This window comes from Agelaius tricolor, unplaced genomic scaffold (genome assembly GCF_023055355.1).
Source record: "Agelaius tricolor isolate 1412-34295 unplaced genomic scaffold, bAgeTri1.0.p SCAF_57, whole genome shotgun sequence".
NCBI lineage: Eukaryota > Metazoa > Chordata > Aves > Passeriformes > Icteridae > Agelaius > Agelaius tricolor.
The window spans coordinates 566,384-584,298 of NW_027269317.1; positions in this window are offsets into that span (position 1 = coordinate 566,384).

A 17,915-nucleotide genomic window follows, 5' to 3' on the forward strand; every position below is an offset into this window, starting at 1 on the left:
AGCATGTGGGGGAGAGGCCGGGGGAGACACGGGGGGACCAGCGGGCCTGGTGCCCCTGAACCCCTCCCCTAAGGCAGGATTCAGCCCAGTGCCTGAGGCAGGGGGATGCAGCTGGGGGGAGGACAGAGAGCTGGCTGCTGGAGAGGCGGCCTGGGGGCTGGCAAAGGCCGGCACCAGAAACTCACAGCCAGGGCAAAGACTCCTGCGTTGTCCCCATCGGAGGTGTACGCGCTGTGCACTGGCCAGGCGCTCAGCACATCGAGGAGTAGCCGCAGCGCCGGCTCCGCAGTCCTGCTCGAGGACATGATGGTTCCCCACATGGTGGCAGCAGCTCTGTGGGGTCAGAGCTCTGTGTCAGGGCTGGCTCGGCCACAGCACCGTGGCCTGGGCAGCTGCAGGGCCCCACGCTGGCCCTCAGCCCTGCCTCTGCCCACTGCCCCTGGCCGGCAGCGGCCAGCCAGCCCACGTGGGTACAGGGGCCCCGAGGGGCAGGGAGGGAGCGTGGCACCAGGCTCAGGAGCTGACATGGCAGCCCTGGAAAACAGAGGAGCCAGAGGATCCTGGAACTGCCCACCTGTCTGGCAGTCAGCAGGGACAGGCTCTACAAGGTGATGGGCTGGTGAACCCGAAGCCCTCAAGGCACATGGGGCTGCCCTACCTGTCACACGATGGGGCCCAGCGCAAGAGGGTGATCAGCACATCAGAGGGGTATTCCTCGGTCAGCTCCAGAAGGGCCTTGTCCAGCCTGTGCCCAGCAGCCTCATTGGCCGTGAGCCACTGGTGGATGGACCTCACCATGGCGGGCACCTGCAGAGGGCACGGGGAGACTTGGAGAGCTGCCAGAGCAGCAACTCCCCCTGAGAAGTGCTTCCCTTCCAACCGCATTGGGCCGGGCCTCAAAGGCCGAGGGAGCCCGGCAGAGCCGGCTCGAGGCGCCGCACCACTGCTGGGGCCATCGAGCCCTTGCCCCAGGCTGCTTACTTGCACTGGATTGGAGACACCCTTCTCCACAAGCAAATCCAGCATGGCAGCATCGATCTCGGCATCAAGGAACGGAAGGTTGGCCAAGACGCCCGTGCCCACACCGGCGGTCTCTTCCTGCCAAAGGCACGTGATGAATTCACAGAGGGTCGGCAGGAGAAGGGCAGCAAGAGAGGGAGAATCCATGGAGCACTCCAAGCCTGGTGCTTGGCTGAGCAGTGCCAGCAGGCCCAGCCCAGGTGGGGATGGCCGCAGGTACCTGCGCCGTTCTGCCCAAGCGGCCACGGGCGGCTTCCTGTTCTTGTGTCCGGTCCTGGGCTGCATCTGGCAAAGAGCGAGCGCAGCCAGAGCTGAGGGGCTGCGGGAGAGGCCGGAGAACACAGCCCAGCCCTGCGCTGCCCAGGCAGGGAGAGCCTCGGGATGCCCCGGGGGATGGAGCGTGGCTGCCAGGTGCTCCAGCCCAGCTTCTGTCCTATCCATGGATATGTCCACAGGGATGGGATGGGATGGGATGGGATGGGATGGGATGGGATGGGATGGGATGGGATGGGATGGGATGGGATGGGATGGGATGGGGCCAGGCTGGCTGCAGGCACCAGCCCTGTGGCCCAGCTCTGACACTCACGCTCCTGCAGCAGCTGGAACTGCTCCAGTTCTTCAGGCTGCTGTGCTGAGGTAGCTCCAGCCTCTTCCTCCTCCACCCAGGCCAGCCTGGGCACGCTGGGGGGTCTCTGCTCCATGTCACTCTTTGCAGTTATGAGTGCTTGCTGAAGCAGAGAGGCCTCGGAAGAGCTGAAGATGAGCAAGTGCTGCAGCTGTGCCTTGAAGGCACCTGCAACAGAAGAGCCTCGGGAAGGCTACAGGACAGGAACTCCTGCAGTCTGTCCTCAAGGGCTGCAGCAAGAGAGAAGTCTCAAAAGGGAAATAGGACTGCAAGTCCCGCAGTCTGTCCTCGAGGGCACCGGCCGCAGGGATGGCAGACGCTTGGGAAATGCTCCACGTCACCAAGTCCCGCAGCCTGGCCTCGAGGTCACCCGCACAGGGAACGCCTGGGAAAAGCTCCGGGTCAGCAAGGAACGAGTTGGCTGTGTGGGGGCTCCTCACAGCACTGCTCTGTCCTGTCCTGTCCCGTCGCATGCACCCAGCATTGTGGCGTGGCCGTGGCACCACCAGCACCTATGTCACGACGTGTCACAAAGGGTCACACTCTCACATTCTGTCCCTTTCCATCCCACGGTGACCACGGTGCACTGTGTCACAGAGAGCCCCAGGATACACCTCCACGTGCCCTGGGGACACCCCCACGCCACCCAAACTGCCCCAGCTTGCAGGCAAGACCTTGCCCCAAGTGTTGAAGACACAACCCAGCAGGAACTTTAGCAACAGCCCAGACAAGAAGCAGCTGCTCCTCTGCTCTGCCTGCTCAGGCCAGCAGAATGAGCCCCCAAGGCTGCCACCGCAGCTGAGCAGGAAGGGCACCGGGGCCTTCCACAGGCCCTGCCACGGCCTCTTTGGGACCAGTCCCGATGCTGGGTGGCCGGCACAGTCGCAGGGGCGTGACACAGACACGGGACGTGTGGCTGTCTTGGTTTGGAAAGACAGGAGTCTGCTAAGGAAGGCAGGAGCCTCCCCTGAAATGGAGAAGGTAAACCCTCCCCACCCTTCCTGACTGCTATAAACGTTAAATTTAGGGGCTCTCAGGCAAAAATATGGGAGCAGGAAATACCTGTTCTTTAATAGGGAAGGAAAAAAATAAAAGGATTAAATAAAGAATGCAGTACACTAGAACAACACTGACAGAGTCAGAACCCAACCTGACACCCTGTGGGTCAGGGTGTGGTAGCAGTGCAATTGGAAATGTGGCTGCAGCCCTCCTGAAGTGTCAGGGGTGGTTCTGTTGGAGCAGGGGGGGTCCTGTAGAGAAGGATGTGTTCTTCCTCCGAGGATCCAGTGGAAGAAGAGGCAGCTGCTGTTCCTCTGGGGAATCCAGTGGAGAAAGCCGCGCTGGTGTCTCAAAAACCTCTGGATTATATCTGGGTAGCAATGCTTGGCTCCTCCCTCTGGGCGGAGCATCTCCCAATGGGATGTTACAGTTCTTATCAGTCATGCAGTGACATTCAATAGTCTGTTATCAACAGCTGTCCCCTCCCCAGGGAGGTGTGAATGTGGTCACTCAAAGAGAGAGATAAGGCAAACTGCCCGCTTGACAAAGATAATCTGCCATACAGATGGTCATGGAAAACATCTTGCATTGCAATCTGGAACAGCATCTATAACAAACTCCCCTCATTCTTTATAAAACATTTAGCTTGAGCAATGTTTCTTATGCTTTGGACTTCGCTGATAATTAGCTGAATAAAACAAGGACTCAAACAAGGAAGAAATATTCAAACAGCTGTAACACATAAATGAAAGAAGCCTAATTTCTTTCACCATTCTATACATGATCTCACCAGCTAGTTTTTTTTAACACTGGTTCCCAATTTTGGATCAGTGTGTGGGTTTTTTTTCATTGTGGTCATCTATTTTAATATATCTACACCTGATATATTAAATTTTTCACAAACACTCCCTTCTTTGGCCAATAGATAGTCTAAAGCCAATCTATTCTGATATATTATGGGTTTTGTTTGGCTTTGTTGACTTGATATTAATTCTAATGCCCATCTGGTTATGTTTGTTATTATCTCTACAACTGTTTGGAGTCTTATAATATGATTCAGCTTATTAATTGGGGCTGATACAGAGTCAGATTGCTGTGCTGGTTTTACCTTTTTGTTTACTGATTCTTCTTTTACCAAATCTTGGACTCTACCCTTAAAGGCAAATGTGAAACAAATCCATCTCTCCCCTTTTGGACATTCACTTCCCAATATCTTCTCACTTTTTCCTAAGTTTCTAGCAATGCAATATTTTCCTGTTTTGCCTACAGGTACTTAATTTGGATGGGCCATAGCAGTGACTGCTGACATGGGTGTGTGTAATAAAAGAGGAACTTTGATTTCTTTCCCTGTAATGCTTTTGATAGCATTTGTGACACAATTTTGCTGGTATCCCTAAAGGGAAAAGACAGAAGATGAGTGACAGAAAAAGGAATAACAGAGGTCTGGCATGGCTTATACCCCCACCTGCCATGCCTATGGGGTTGCTGCCCATAGCAGGTGTATTTGATCTTCTCGGTGGCGAGCACAGCGGCCAATCCAGTCTTGCCCTCTTCTCTTTGTCACTCCCTTTTTGCTAATTTCCAGGCAAATCATTTTTGACACTCTGTAATTGTAGTTTCCCACTGTTCCTCAGGTATCTCCTGCTCAACAGGCACTAATAACTCCCATCCACAAAACAAAGTTATTATTTCAGTTGTTTTGAGTTCTATCTGGATAGGGGACAGATTTGGTGCTCAACACTTCCTGCAACATGAGCATCGATTGTGGAAACTGCAATACCAATTTTTCCCACAATTTAAACATTTACATTTAACCCAGCATTATAACCCAGCATATCTGATATTAGGATGAAGCAAACAGGGTATATGGTATGGCCCTGATGGAAGTTGTAATTCCTCCTCCTCTTTGTAGAAGTCACAGGCTAAGGCCAGAACATGAGAATTCTCTGACCGAAATAGTCCTGATGCTCCTGTTTGGAGTGGAAGTATTCCTCCCCAAATTGGATAATCTGACATGTCTCAGGACTTGTCCAGATGGCACTTGAAACCACTGATATAAACCTGGCCTTGTTTCTCAATTAGCTGTGATTCTTTGTACATTCCTTGGATCATTTGGGTCGTCGCAGTTCGTTACCACCCAGTCCCAACTTAGGAGCCAATTTGGTATCACCCGGTTTAAATGTGCTAGTCCACTCCTCAGGATCCTTCACATCTCTTTGATTCTGCTGGCTTGGATCCACTCTCTTTTCCCTTGGCTTGGATTGCTGCCTCATTTGTCAGTAGTACCTGAAAAGGACTTCTCAATAGCACAGGACAGTGACTGGAGGAAAGGCAACTCTACATCAGGATTTGCCATTAGCATTCTTCAAAACTTCCTGGGTTTAGCAACAAGTTGGGTTTTTTGGGGTTTTTTTGGCCACAGCTGCTTGTTCTTCTTGTACCCAGCTGAGTCTTGAGCTGCGCTAGGTTGTTCAGCTCTTGGGATCATGTAAAGGACAGTTCTCCTAGAGACAAAGGGACTTGCCATGCTTAGGATGCTTCCCTTTCTTTCTAAGGCAGGAAGCCTTAACAGCACTGAAGGGAAAACTCAGAGGCAAATTCCTCTTCTTGTGAGCCACAATTAGGAAAACAAAAAGCACCCAAAACCAAAGAAAACCAAACCAAACCAAACCAAACCAAACAACCAAAAACATAAACAAAAAAAAAAAAAAAAAAAAAGAGAGCCAGACCAGTCTTAACATCTATTGCCTTTTATCGTCTGAGCAGTATTTAGCTGTTCAGCCTTCACAGATCCATTCTTCTAACACCTTCTCGGAACAAACCCTCCGCCCCATCCTATCAGCAAAAAAAGAAGAAAGAGAAAAAGAATCTTGCTTTAAGAGAACAAAAATAACTTGGTGAGCTTTTGAGAATTAGCGAGAGATCAAGGCTATCTCTGCTTTGGTCTTATCGCTTATTCTCATGCCACCCCCTCTTCTCTCTCTCTTCACTCACAGCAGGGCCCCTGTGGGGACCTTGGGGATGTGCCTCGCCCCCCTTTCGCCCCTTTTCTCTCTCTCTCTTCACCCACCTACTGGGGCTGAGGCTGCCGCCCTGCACTGGGACCCCAGCAGGCTGGGAGCCACCCCCGGGCAGCTCCGTCCCTGCGGCAGCCGCGCTCCTCAGCAGCAAACTGTGCAAGCCGTGCCTAGCGCCGCTGCCGGGCTGCTGAGCGTGTGCAGCAACCCCGCGCCCTCCGAGACCCCGGCACCACCAAGCAGCTGCCGAGCCCCAGCGGCGCCCACACAAACCCGCGCCCCGCGCCGCCTCCACCGGGGGGCAAACGCTGGAAGTTGTCACGCGGGGCCGCCCCCATGGATCAGCCCCTGCCGCAGCCCCGAGACTCTGCCGCCCGCACAAGAGCGGTCAAACACCCCACAGCCTCAACAACCCTCACCCTGGCTGCCCAGGGATTCTTTTTCTCTAATAAGCATTTGGATGAACCATCAACATATATCTTTTCCCCCTCTAGGAGGGCTTGTTCTGCTACATCCTCCTGAACTTCAGTTTGGTATTGCACAATTTCTGAACAATCATGTGTTAAGGTACCTTTTTGTTTTCCATAAAAATTGAGGTGGATTCAAACTTTTTTTTACTTCTAGTGTTAAATTATCATTATTTCACATTTTTACATCTTAGAGTCTACTAACCATTTTTCCCCCAGATTTTTATTTTCCTTTTTTTTTTCCTTTTTGATTTTAACACATTTTGGACTGCATCAGGTGTACACACCACTACTTTATTTCTAAGACTTTGTCCACAGCCTTTTCTTCTTCTGGCATAACCTCTATTCCCAGCTGGATTTGTAAGTCTTTTCCCAAGAAGTTGACACCTGCTCCAGGAACTAAGAAGACATCTCCTATCCCCATTCTGGCTTCCCCTTGAATTACGACATTTTTAATGACAGAGATTTTAAACCTTTCTCCTCTTCCCCCAGCCATTTCCACCGTGACACCATCTACATCACATCCTCCTGGAACATCTACTACATAAGTTCTCTCTGCATCAGTATGAACTATAAATTCTAACACTTCCTCTTGGGGGCCTACTTTTAAAGTTATCAAAGGCTCCTGACAGCACCCATTCCTCAGAAAACAGGGTCACATTCATATTTTCTGAAAAATCCCTTTACCCAGGATTTTTCTCCTAAGAAGCTGAGAAGCCTCAGAGAAAAAAAAAAAAGAAAACCATATTATCTCATTTGCTTCTCCTGTGTTTTGCTGCTTTGGAATGTGTTCGGAGATTGTTTATTCAAGAGGTGATTGTTTCATTAGTTTCTACTGTAAATTATTTTGTCTTATTAGTCAATCAGAGTCAAGCTGTGTTGGGGCTCTGCAAAAGAGTCACAAGTTTTTCATTATTATCTTGTTAATCTTCTGTAAGTATCCTTTCTGTATTCTTTAATATAATATAGTTCAGTATTCTTTAATATAATATAATACCTTAAAATAATAAATTAACCTTCTGAAAACATAAGGTCAAATACATCATTCCTTTCTTCCTTTGTCAGGCATCCCGCAAATACAATAAAACAGAGCCCAATGTTCCTCCCACTCCCTCACCGGGCACACCCCCTGAGCCATCCCCAGGCCTCCTCCTGAGTGAGGGTGGCCTCCCCCCTGCAGCAGAAACAGCACCCCCAGTCCTCTCCCGGACCCTGACCACGCCGGGCTCTGTCTCCTTCCTGAACCTCCCCCATGGATACAGAGGGAGCTGGAATCACCGAGGGAACAGAGACCAGGCTGAAAGTTGGCTGTAGAGCCAGATCCAACAGGGGACAGAGGGAGGAGCAGAATTCAACAGTGTGGCTGGAATCAAGGAAGAAACAGGGGTAGGTGCAGGAGCAGTCAGCTGGGGAGGAGCCACAGCAGGGACGGGAGTGATCATGGCCGGTGTGGGTGAGGAGGGCTGGAGCTCTTGGCTCAGACAGAGAAGCTGGTATGGGTAGGGAGACTGGAGCTTCTGGCATGAGCAGAGAAACTGGAGACAGGGAGAGACAGTATTTCCAGAGGGTCCCTGCTCTCTTCTCTGGTTCCTTATCTCATTTCCCCAGGACCCCACACACTCATCCCTGCTGCAATCCATTCCCCTGACAGCTTGAACATTCCTCACAGCATGAAAAAACCCTTCCTTTCCAATATTGTCCCACACAATCCACCTTCCTGCAGAAAATAAAGGTAAGCAATCTATATTACATGTACTTTCATTCATCCATACTCACTCACTGTATTTATTTAATACTTCTCACTCATTCCCACTCACAACAGGACAACACAAAAATACAAGGTACTTTTGTTCTCAAGTCCCTTGTTAATATCCACCCACAGGTATTATAAAAGCTCAAAATGTTCCTGGCCAACCCCGGATTTTCTTGGGTATCCCTCAATCCAGCTGTGTTGTTGAACCCTGGATGCTCTTGGGCATCTTTATCCCTCAATCCAGCAAAATTTTAGGGGACCCCTCCACTTTTTATCCCACTTTCCCAGTGGATTGCACCAGGAAAACCCTCACCTTCCTCTCTCCAAGGGGTCCCACCCCTTCCCTGAGACCCAGTTCCAGTTACCCCCGGGGGATTCTCTCACTCCTTTTGTCTTTTGCTTTGTCTCTTTAGTGGCCGTTTTTCTTACGAAAGAACAGAATTGCAGCATGGGAGACTCATCACTCACTTTGCAGGTCTGGGATAACCAGCCCACCTCTCATTCATACACACATTCATCCCGCTGTACCTGCCCACCCCACACCCCCCAAAGAGTACTTACAATCCTCTTTTTCTTCTTTGAGTCTTTATGCACAACAATTTTGGGGCTACCATGGTTTTAGAGAAGAGCCTTTTCTCTTTGCTTTTTGTGTCTCCTTTTGTCCATGGGGTTTCAACCTGCAACCGCTGATCTCACCAGAAGAAGCAAGAGGGTCTGCATGTGTTTCCACAGACACTGGAGTACGATGGGTACCTGCGAGGTGTGTCCACCCTGATTTGTGACACCAAAACCAGCATGTGGCCAACAGGCAGCCTCCAGATGATGATCAAGATGATGACCCTCAATCACAAGTGGGGAGTGAACATTCCATCCTTTCTTGGCTTCTGAAAAAGGACTGTTGACAGGCTAAGACTGTCAGTTCTTTGAACAAATTAATGATAAGTTGTTATTATATTAGACTTAGTATTGAGAATGTATTAGAATAAGTAAATGATTTTAGGATTGATAGTGCATTTCTTGTAAGAGGGAATCACAAGATCTGATCTCTCTGACCATTTTAAATTGGCATCCGATTGAGGTTCTGACTGATAACTAGCAACTGCTAGAGGAACCTGTGGAGCTGTGTTTGTTCTCCTTCCTGCAAGGGGCCCCGCAGAGGATTGCAAACACCACCTCCTCCTTTAAACAAAAAGGGGGACCTGTGAATATGACAGCCTGGTCAGAGAGTGAGAAAACCAGGTAAGTTTTCTCAGGGCTGACTTGTGAGACTTTTAGGGAGTTGTAGAGAAACAATGATAGCTTGTTATTATGAAAAAACCTGCAGGTGGTGTTTTCCTACTTACTGTTTTCCTGTTTTTCTCAAAGATTGTTTATAAGAGAGTTGTTTTTGTTAATTAGGTGAAATGTATTTGAACAGTCTATAAAAAGTGAGAATTTGTGTATTAAAGCTGCACTGTGCAAACCAGCCTTCCTGTGAATCTGTGCCATTTCTTACTCAAGAGCGACACAATTCATTCTATAAACAGCTAGAGAATGTTTCTGGATCATCAGCCCTTGTTCTTGTTGGCGATTTCAAGCTGCTGGACATTTTCTGGGAACTCAATACAGCTGAAAAAAGGCAGTCCAGGAAATCTTTAGTTTCTGGAGGACAACTTTTTGTCTCATTCCACCAGGGGAGGGACTATGTTAGCTCTGTTATTTGCAAATAGAGATGGGCTGGTGGGAGATGTGGTGGTTGGAGGCTGCTTGGGGCAGAGTGATCATGAAATTATGAAATTTTCAATATTTGGTGAAGTCAAGTGGAACATTAGTAAGACTTTTACACTGGACATTCAGAGGGCAGACTTTGGCCTATTCAGGAGAGTTATTCAGAGGGTTCCTTCAAAAGTAGTCCTTAAAAACAAAGGAGTTCAGGAAGGGTGGGAGTGCTTGAAAATGGAGGTCTTGAGGGCACAGGAACAGACACAGACACAGTCCCTGTGTGCCGAAAGATGAGTCAATAGGCAAATGTCCAGCCTGGATGGGCAAGGAGGTTTTGGAGGAATTCAGGTTAAAAAAAAGGATGTATTCTCTTTGGAAGGAGGGTCAGGTCTCTCAGGAAGTGTTTAAGAGGGCTGCTAAATAAATTAGGGAGGCTAAAGCTCAGTTTGAACTTAAAATAGCGACTTTTGTAAAGGAAACGTCTTTATATATATATTAATGGTAAAAGGAAGAGTAAGACTAACCTTTGTTCTTTATTGGATGCCGAAGGGAACTTTGTAACAGCAGAGGAGGAGAAGGCAGAGGTGCCTAACGCCTTCTTTGTCTTGGTTTTTAGTGGGAAGACTTGCCTTCAGGATAACTGTGCTCTTGGGTTGCTCAGTGGTGTCAGGGAGCAGAATCTTTCCCCCATTTTCCAAGAGGAGGCAGTCAGAGAACTACCGAGCCACTTGGATATTCATAAATCCATGGGACCAGATGGGATCCATCCTGGGGTGATGAGGGAGTTGGCAGATGAGCTTGTGAAGCCGCTCGCCATCATTTACCAGCAGTCCTGGCTCACTGGTGAGGTTCCAGATGACTGGAAGCTGGCCAATGTGATGCCCAATCATAAAAAGGGTGGGATGGAGGATCCTGGTAATTATAGGCCACTCTGCCTGACCTCAGTAGCAGGTAAGGCTATGGAACAGTTCAAATGAAATTTGGGCAAGTGATAAGATAAAAACTGTGAGATGAGATCAAAGAGGAATAAGAGCAAAGCATGTATTGGGTTAAGGTAGATTGATGGTAAAAATCCGGGGGTAGAGGTTTACTGTAAATTATTGTTTTAAGTAGAAGAGTGTTCAGTGTAATTTTGATAATAATTTTGGAAATGTGTGTTCTCAGAGGTGAAGGGTGGAGTGCCCTGGGTTGATAAGGAAGTGAGTTTTTCAGGAATTTGTGCTCAAACCAAGCAGTGGTCAGATTTGAATATTGGCACCTGGTGTGGCCACTGAAGACATGGATATGCCTCTGAGAACACAGAGGGTTTGTAGGGGAATAGAATATAAGTAAATAAAGGTAGTATAGAAAGTAATCTTAACCCCTAAAGTCTTGCAGCTGGGTTAATTATTAAGGATTAGGAGCAGGCCTGATGTTAACAGGCCACAGCTGTAGCCAATAAGAAGAGTGTTATAGAAGAGTGGATTGGTTGGTTGAGGGGAACTGGAGTCAGTTGGCTGCTGCGAGGACAAGGAAGAGTCAGTGCCTAGAGGAGCTGCCTACAAGAAACATCAAGGAGGTACGAAACTCCAGCAATATGGAACCCTTGCAATGTAATGACAATAGAACTTTAGCAATTTAATGACAACAGCCTGGGACCAACTGGGCCGATGTGAGAGCTGTGGCCAGCGCCTGATGAGAGTTGGTGGAGGTGTTCATGTGTGGGAACTCAGCACATCACTCTGGATGTCCAGAGTTACCGAGAGAACCCTTGGGGGGGCTCAGAAATCCTGGAATGTTGCCAGGAGCGTCTGGTGGCTTGATTTTGATCCTTCTAGGGATGTGCCATCTGATTGAGGACATGAGAGTCACTTGGGAGTGAATGGTGCAAGAAAGATATCTTTACAGGGTGAAATACAGATTTTAGGGTTCTTGGTACAGGGGGGTTATGGAGACAAGATGGAGGGATCAGGGCGTGTCTCGTCCTTCTTCTTTCTTCTTCTTGTCTTCCATCTCCTGTGGTGATGTTGGCACTTGGGGATTGGTTCATGGTCAAGTTGTACTTGCTAATATGGGTGAAAGGTATTGGGGAATAAAGGTAAATATGATATACGTAGATTTTAGTATAAAAAGACACGACCGCCCCGTGGGTGGTCAGAGTGCCCTTGGCTGCCTTGCAGGTCAGACCTCTGCTGGACAGAAAGAAAATTTTGTAGATAAGAAATAATAAACAATCTGAAGACCGAAAACCTGAAGAGTCCAGACTCGTCCTTTGAAGCGCGGCCACCCCAGAACCACCCTGTGTGTGTCTGGGCAGAGAGCTGACCGGACATTTGAACTTTCTGGGGGCGAGGGGGTCGCAGGTTTCAAAATCAAAGTTGCAATTCACAGAGCCCGAAGTCAGGTACTTGGGACATTGGCTAACCAAGGGCAAAAAGAAACTGGACCCAGAAAGGGTAGCAGGGATTATTGCCTTACCATCCCCACAGACAAAAAGACAGGTCTGGCAGCTGTTGAGGTTGTTGGGATACTGCCGACAGTGGATTGAAAGTTACAGCAAAAAGGTGAAATTTCTCTCTGAGAAACTCACCACAGATCGGATCAAATGGACACTAAAGGATGATGAAGAATTCAGAGAAATTAAGGGAGCTCTCACAGCAGCACCCGTGCTGAGCCTCCCTGATGTGAGAAAACCTTTTCAGTTGTTTGTAGATGCTAGCAATCACACGGCACACAGGGTGTTAACACAGGATTGGGCGAGGGTCAGGAAACCTGTGGGTTACTTGTCCTGGCTTTTGGACCTGGTCAGCAGGGGTTGGCCCACGTGCTTGCAAGCAGTTGTGGCTGTGGCTTTGCTGGTGGAGGAAGCGGAAAAGGTGACCTTCGGGGCACCTCTGGTAGTGTTTGCACCATACAATGTGCGGGGCATACTACAGCAGAAAGTGGACAAATGGCTCACTGATGCAAGGTTGCTGAAGTATGAGGCCATTTTGATTCACTCACAGGACTTGGAGTTGCGGACAACGACTGCGCAGAATCCTGCGCAGTTCCTGTTTGAGGAGGCTGCAGAAAGGCTGGTTCATGACTGCATGGAGGTGGTCGAATTACAGACTAAAATTAGGGAGGATTTGGAGGAAGAGGAACTGGACAAGGGGGAGAAGTGGTTTGTGGATGGTCCAAGCAGAGTGATAGAAGGGAAAAGAAAATCAGGATACACAGTCGTGGATGGGAAAATGGGAAAGGTGATAGAAGCAGGTCCCCTGAATGCGAGCTGGTCTGCACAGGCATGCGAACTTTACACAGTTTTGAGGGCATTGAAGGGACTGAAAGGGAAAAAGGGAACGATTTTCACAGATTCAAGGTATGCCTTTGGAGTGGTTCACACGTTTGGGAAAATTTGGGAAGAAAGGGGGCTGATGAACACAAGAGGAAAGGGACTGACACATGGGGAATTAATCTGGCAAATCTTAGAAGCTCTAAGGGAGCCAGAGGGAATTGCAGTGGTTCATGTAAAGGGACATGGGATTCAGTTCCAAACCAGGGGAAACAACTTGGCAGATCAGGAGGCCAAAACCACGGCATTGATGGTGGTAAGTACCCCTGAAATTGAAGGGGTAGAGATCCCTTGTTGTAGTGCGTTCTTATATTTTGTAATACTTTGAAGTAGTTTGTTTTGTATTCCCATATTTTTCCCAAATGGTTTATCCCAGACTGTACCCCCCCCCCACCCCGCCTTTTCCTTCTACTTGTGTTATCCCTTTTCTGGGATGAGATCTCCAAAACCCCCACCCTGGCTCTCTGTCAGTCACTTATCATCCCAGCCCCCTATCCAGAAGTTTCGGTCCAAGTTGTCGAGTGATTAGCCAGAGGCTAGGGGTCAGCCCCCCAAGTCCTGCCCCATACGCTGTTTTGTATGTCTATTCCCCCAGCACCCATCCCCCAGAGATACCTATTGGTCAGTAGGATTTTATCTATGTTGGTTTCCTCCCCCCTTTAAATGTGAACTCCAGACTTCCCCCGGGGCTCTCGGCAGGAGGCCCCCTGAGGTACAGGAGCTCCCTCGGGACTCCTTAATAAAAACCTTGGAATATCCCCTGCTGGGAGTCGGCCCCTTTCTCTTCCACCGATGTCTCTGTCGTCTCTGCTGCAGCAAAGGCAACCAGCCTGAGTGCCCTCAGCACCCTCGGGGCACAGAGAGCATCTCCCCGCAGTCGGCCGTGTTGGGGCTGCTCCCCCCAGTCTCTGCCGACCCGGGTAAGGCCCAGGGACATTGAGAGGACTTGCAGAGAGACTGAGACAGCTTGGCGCCCAGCCGTGGGGCTCTGAGACCACTCCCAGAGCCCACGGAAAGGGGCTCGGACTTTCTTCCAGTCTGTTCGATAAGCCTTTGGCCGACAAGCTACCTCAGAAGAACACACTCCGTTTTAGTGAGTTGCTCTCCTGTGGACGAAGCTGGGAGCTTCTGAAGTACCCTCAGAAGTCAGTTTCAGGTGGAACGCACCATCCCAGGATTTTCCGTTTCCCTGTCCTGCAGCTGGATTGGTAAGTTTTACCCTTCTCTTTTTTCTCCCCTCTTTGGGAGGGGGTGTTTCCCTGCCTTTTGTTCTCAGGCCCGCTGCGGAGGGCCGAAGTTTTTTTTTCTCTCTATTTTTGGCAGGCTGCCAGCCGCAGGCTTTTTTTCCTCCCCCCCCCCCCCCACCTGGGTTGGTGAAAATTGAGATACAAAATTTAAAATCATAGCCAAAAATGGGTGCTAGGCTTTCTGTATCTCACAAGGGTGTCTATTATTATCTTTTAAACATTCTTAAGAGTGAAAAAATCCGATTTTCAAAAACAGATGTTAAACAATTTGTTAGATGGCTTTTTCTTCATTTTCCCGATGTATCAACTGAAAATATTAGTGATTTGGCTTTTTGGGACAAAATTGGTAGTGAGTTATTGAAGGCAGGGAAATCAGGAGACACCTCTCCGACAAAATTTGCTTTTTTAGCCCTGCAGATAAGAAATGTTGTAAAATTTAATTTCAAGATGCATGAAAAGCCATCCGGCAACAGTTTCAACACCTCTGTTTCCCAAAAACCCGATCTACCCCCCTCCAAGTTCTGTTCTCCCTCTCTGAACCCCTTTTACCCACCCCCAGCTCCGGCACAGGACATTCTGAAGAAAGCTACTCTCCCTAGCCCCCCCCAGAAGCTCCCTGTCTCCAACCCGGACACTTCTGGCCTGACTCCCCGGGACCCCACCCTCCCCCCTGCTTCCCCAAGTTGTAATACCGTGTCCCATAACCTTAGTGCCCGCCTTTGTACCCCCGAGCCGCGTCAGGTAATTCCCTTTGACCATAATGGTGGACACCACGTGGCCATGTCGGTTCTTTCTCCTTCCCATAACCCTTTTCGCTCTCCCAACAACCCATTCTGCTCGGAGCACCCCGCCCCCGAAACCCGCCCTCCCTGCGCCCTTCCCCCGGCCCCTCCTCCGGCCCCTCCCGCCCCGGCCCCGGCCGCCCCCTCAGAGCTCTGCCCGCCCGCCGCGGGCTCCCTCCGCCCCTCCCACGGCCCGCCCTCCGGCTCCCAGGGCAGTGTAACAAGAGACGCTGTCGCCGGGAGACAGAAGCCGGAAACAGCACAGTTCCTTTCTGCTGCCCCTGTGTCATATATCCCTGATTTAAATGGGGCGTTCCAGCCAAATTATAGCCCCCTTTCTGTTGATTCTGTTAAAGAACTGGCCAAAGCCCAAAAAGATTTTGGGAGATCAAGTGAATATTTTAGAGGACTCCTTAAAGCTACATTATTCGCTCATATTTTAACCCCTGCTGACATCAAACACCTTTTTTCCTGCCTGTTATCCTCTTCTGAATATCTCTTGTGGGATGCAGCATGGAAAAAAGGATTGAGAGCAATTTTACCAGCTCTGTGGGCTGATGAAGCTACTGCTCGTGATGTTTATGGTAACATGCTATCTCTCGACCATCTCTGTGGACAGACAGGTTGGGAGGATGGAGCGAGTCAGGCAGAGGGCATTCCCACAAGGGCTTTCAGAGAATGTGCTAGAGCAGCTGAGAAAGCTTTCTTTGGGCTCCGTCCTGGTATTCCAATTGAGAATTATTTGAAAATAACACAATCTCCATCTGAGTCCTTTTTGAGTTTTGTGGAAAGGTTGAGAAAAGCTGTTGAATTGCAAGTTCAGAATGAAGGAGCCAGGATGGAAATCCTCACCGAGATTGCTAAAGAAAATGCCAATGAGAAGTGCAAAGCTGCTATTCTCAGCCTGCCTCTTGACCCAACGCCTACGCTCCAGGCAATGCTTGAAGTGTGTGAGAAGAAAGTTACCATCACCCTCGCTGACCACGACGAGAGACCAAAACCACAGAGAAGGATTGCTGCAGTGGAAGCCCCTGAGCCACCATTTACCAGCCAGCTCCAGCACGCCACGATGCCACAAGAGAGAATCTCCAACTCTAATAGACCTTGCCACCTTTGTGGGAAGTTAGGGCATTGGATGCCTGACTGCCCTCTGAAAAAGCAGTTTTTAGATTTTAAATACAATAAGCTTAAAAACCAGAATTCCCCAAAGGACCACCTCTCAAAAAACTGAGTAAAGAGCGCTCCTTTCCCCAGCGCTATGACAAAAATAGGGTGGGCTCAATTCAAGTACAGGGGAGGGAAAAGAAATCTAGTGTAAAAGATGTATTTGTGCCAAGCGAGGCACTGGCTTTGAACAAAACAGAACATTCATTTCATTGGAACAATCCCAGACCAATTCTAACTACCGACTCTCCCCATAACCCTTACAGGTTGGCGTTGACAGAGGCTCTCCATCTCAAAGACACTAACTGGCATTTCATATCTGTTAACCCTGAACAGCCAGGTACTTGGACACAGCTTTGCCAGAAACGTCACAGTAAGTATGTCGTCCTTGGGGACACAAAACACACACCCCAAGAAATTAATATTCCTCCGGGTCTCATATCATCAGACCCGAAACAATTTGTCATATGGCTCCATTGTACTCACCCACCCGTGTACTTGCCCAAAGGCCAAATCATAGCCCAAGCCATCCCAGTGCCTGAGCCTCCATGGGACCAGGAGCAAGCAGACACCCTCAGAGATAAACTCCATCCCAATGTCTGCTGGACTCAGGTATTGGGAAAAGAAAAACCCAAGCTATCATGTGGGTTGCACCGTGGTGGTGAGTACAAATCTATACAAGGACTTTTAGATACCGGAGCAGATGTCACGATCATTCCATCTAAAGAGTGGCCATCACACTGGGAATTGCAAAACGTAGCACGACACGTGCAAGGTGTAGGGGGAATTCAATTGGCAAGACAGTCAAAAAACGTTGTTCAAATTGAAGGACCCAATGGCAAAATAGCTTCCATTCGCCCGTTTGTTTTAGATTACACAGAGCCCCTCTGGGGCAGAGATTTAATGGTTCAATGGGGAACCACAATTGACATCCCAGAAAACCCGCAGGTTTTTCGGGGAGCGGTCGCTGAAGTGCGCCATGCCCAAAAATTGATTTGGAAAACTGATACTCCAATAAGGGTAGTTCAGTGGCCGCTCAATAAAACCAAATTAAAGGCGCTTGAAGAGCTTGTACAAGAGCAGTTAGAAAAAGGTCACATTGTGGAGACCACGTCGCCGTGGAATTCCCCTGTCTTTGTCATTAAAAAACCCAACAAAGACAAGTGGCGGCTTCTCCATGATCTCCGTCAAATTAACGTTATTGAGGACATGGGCTCCCTACAACCAGGGATGCCCTCCCCAAGCATGCTTCCACAAAATTGGTCTTTAGCTGTAATTGACATCAAAGATTGTTTTTTTCACATTCCCCTACATCCTGACGATGCTCCGCGTTTTGCCTTTTCGGTTCCCACCATTAACCTGGAGGCCCCAATGAAGAGATACCATTGGACGGTCCTCCCTCAGGGACTAAAAGTCAGCCCTGTGATTTGCCAGAGGTATGTTTCTTCCCTGTTGTCTCCAGTCCGTGAAGCTGCAGGAGATTCCATCATCCTGCACTACATGGATGACATCCTGGTGTGTGCCCCAAGTGATGACATGCTTACTCACACACTTGACCTGACAATCAATGCATTGGTTGCTGCAGGGTTCGAGCTCCAAGAAGAAAAGATTCAAAAGATGCCACCTTGGAAGTACCTGGGCCTTGAGATTGGAAGGCGGACCATTGTGCCGCAAAAATTGACTATCAAACATGATATCAAAACCTTAGCGGATCTCCATCAACTTTGTGGATCCTTAAATTGGGTGAGACCTTGGCTAGGCATTTCCACCGAAGACCTAGCCCCCCTTTTCAATTTGTTAAAAGGGGGAAATGACCTTACTGCTCCT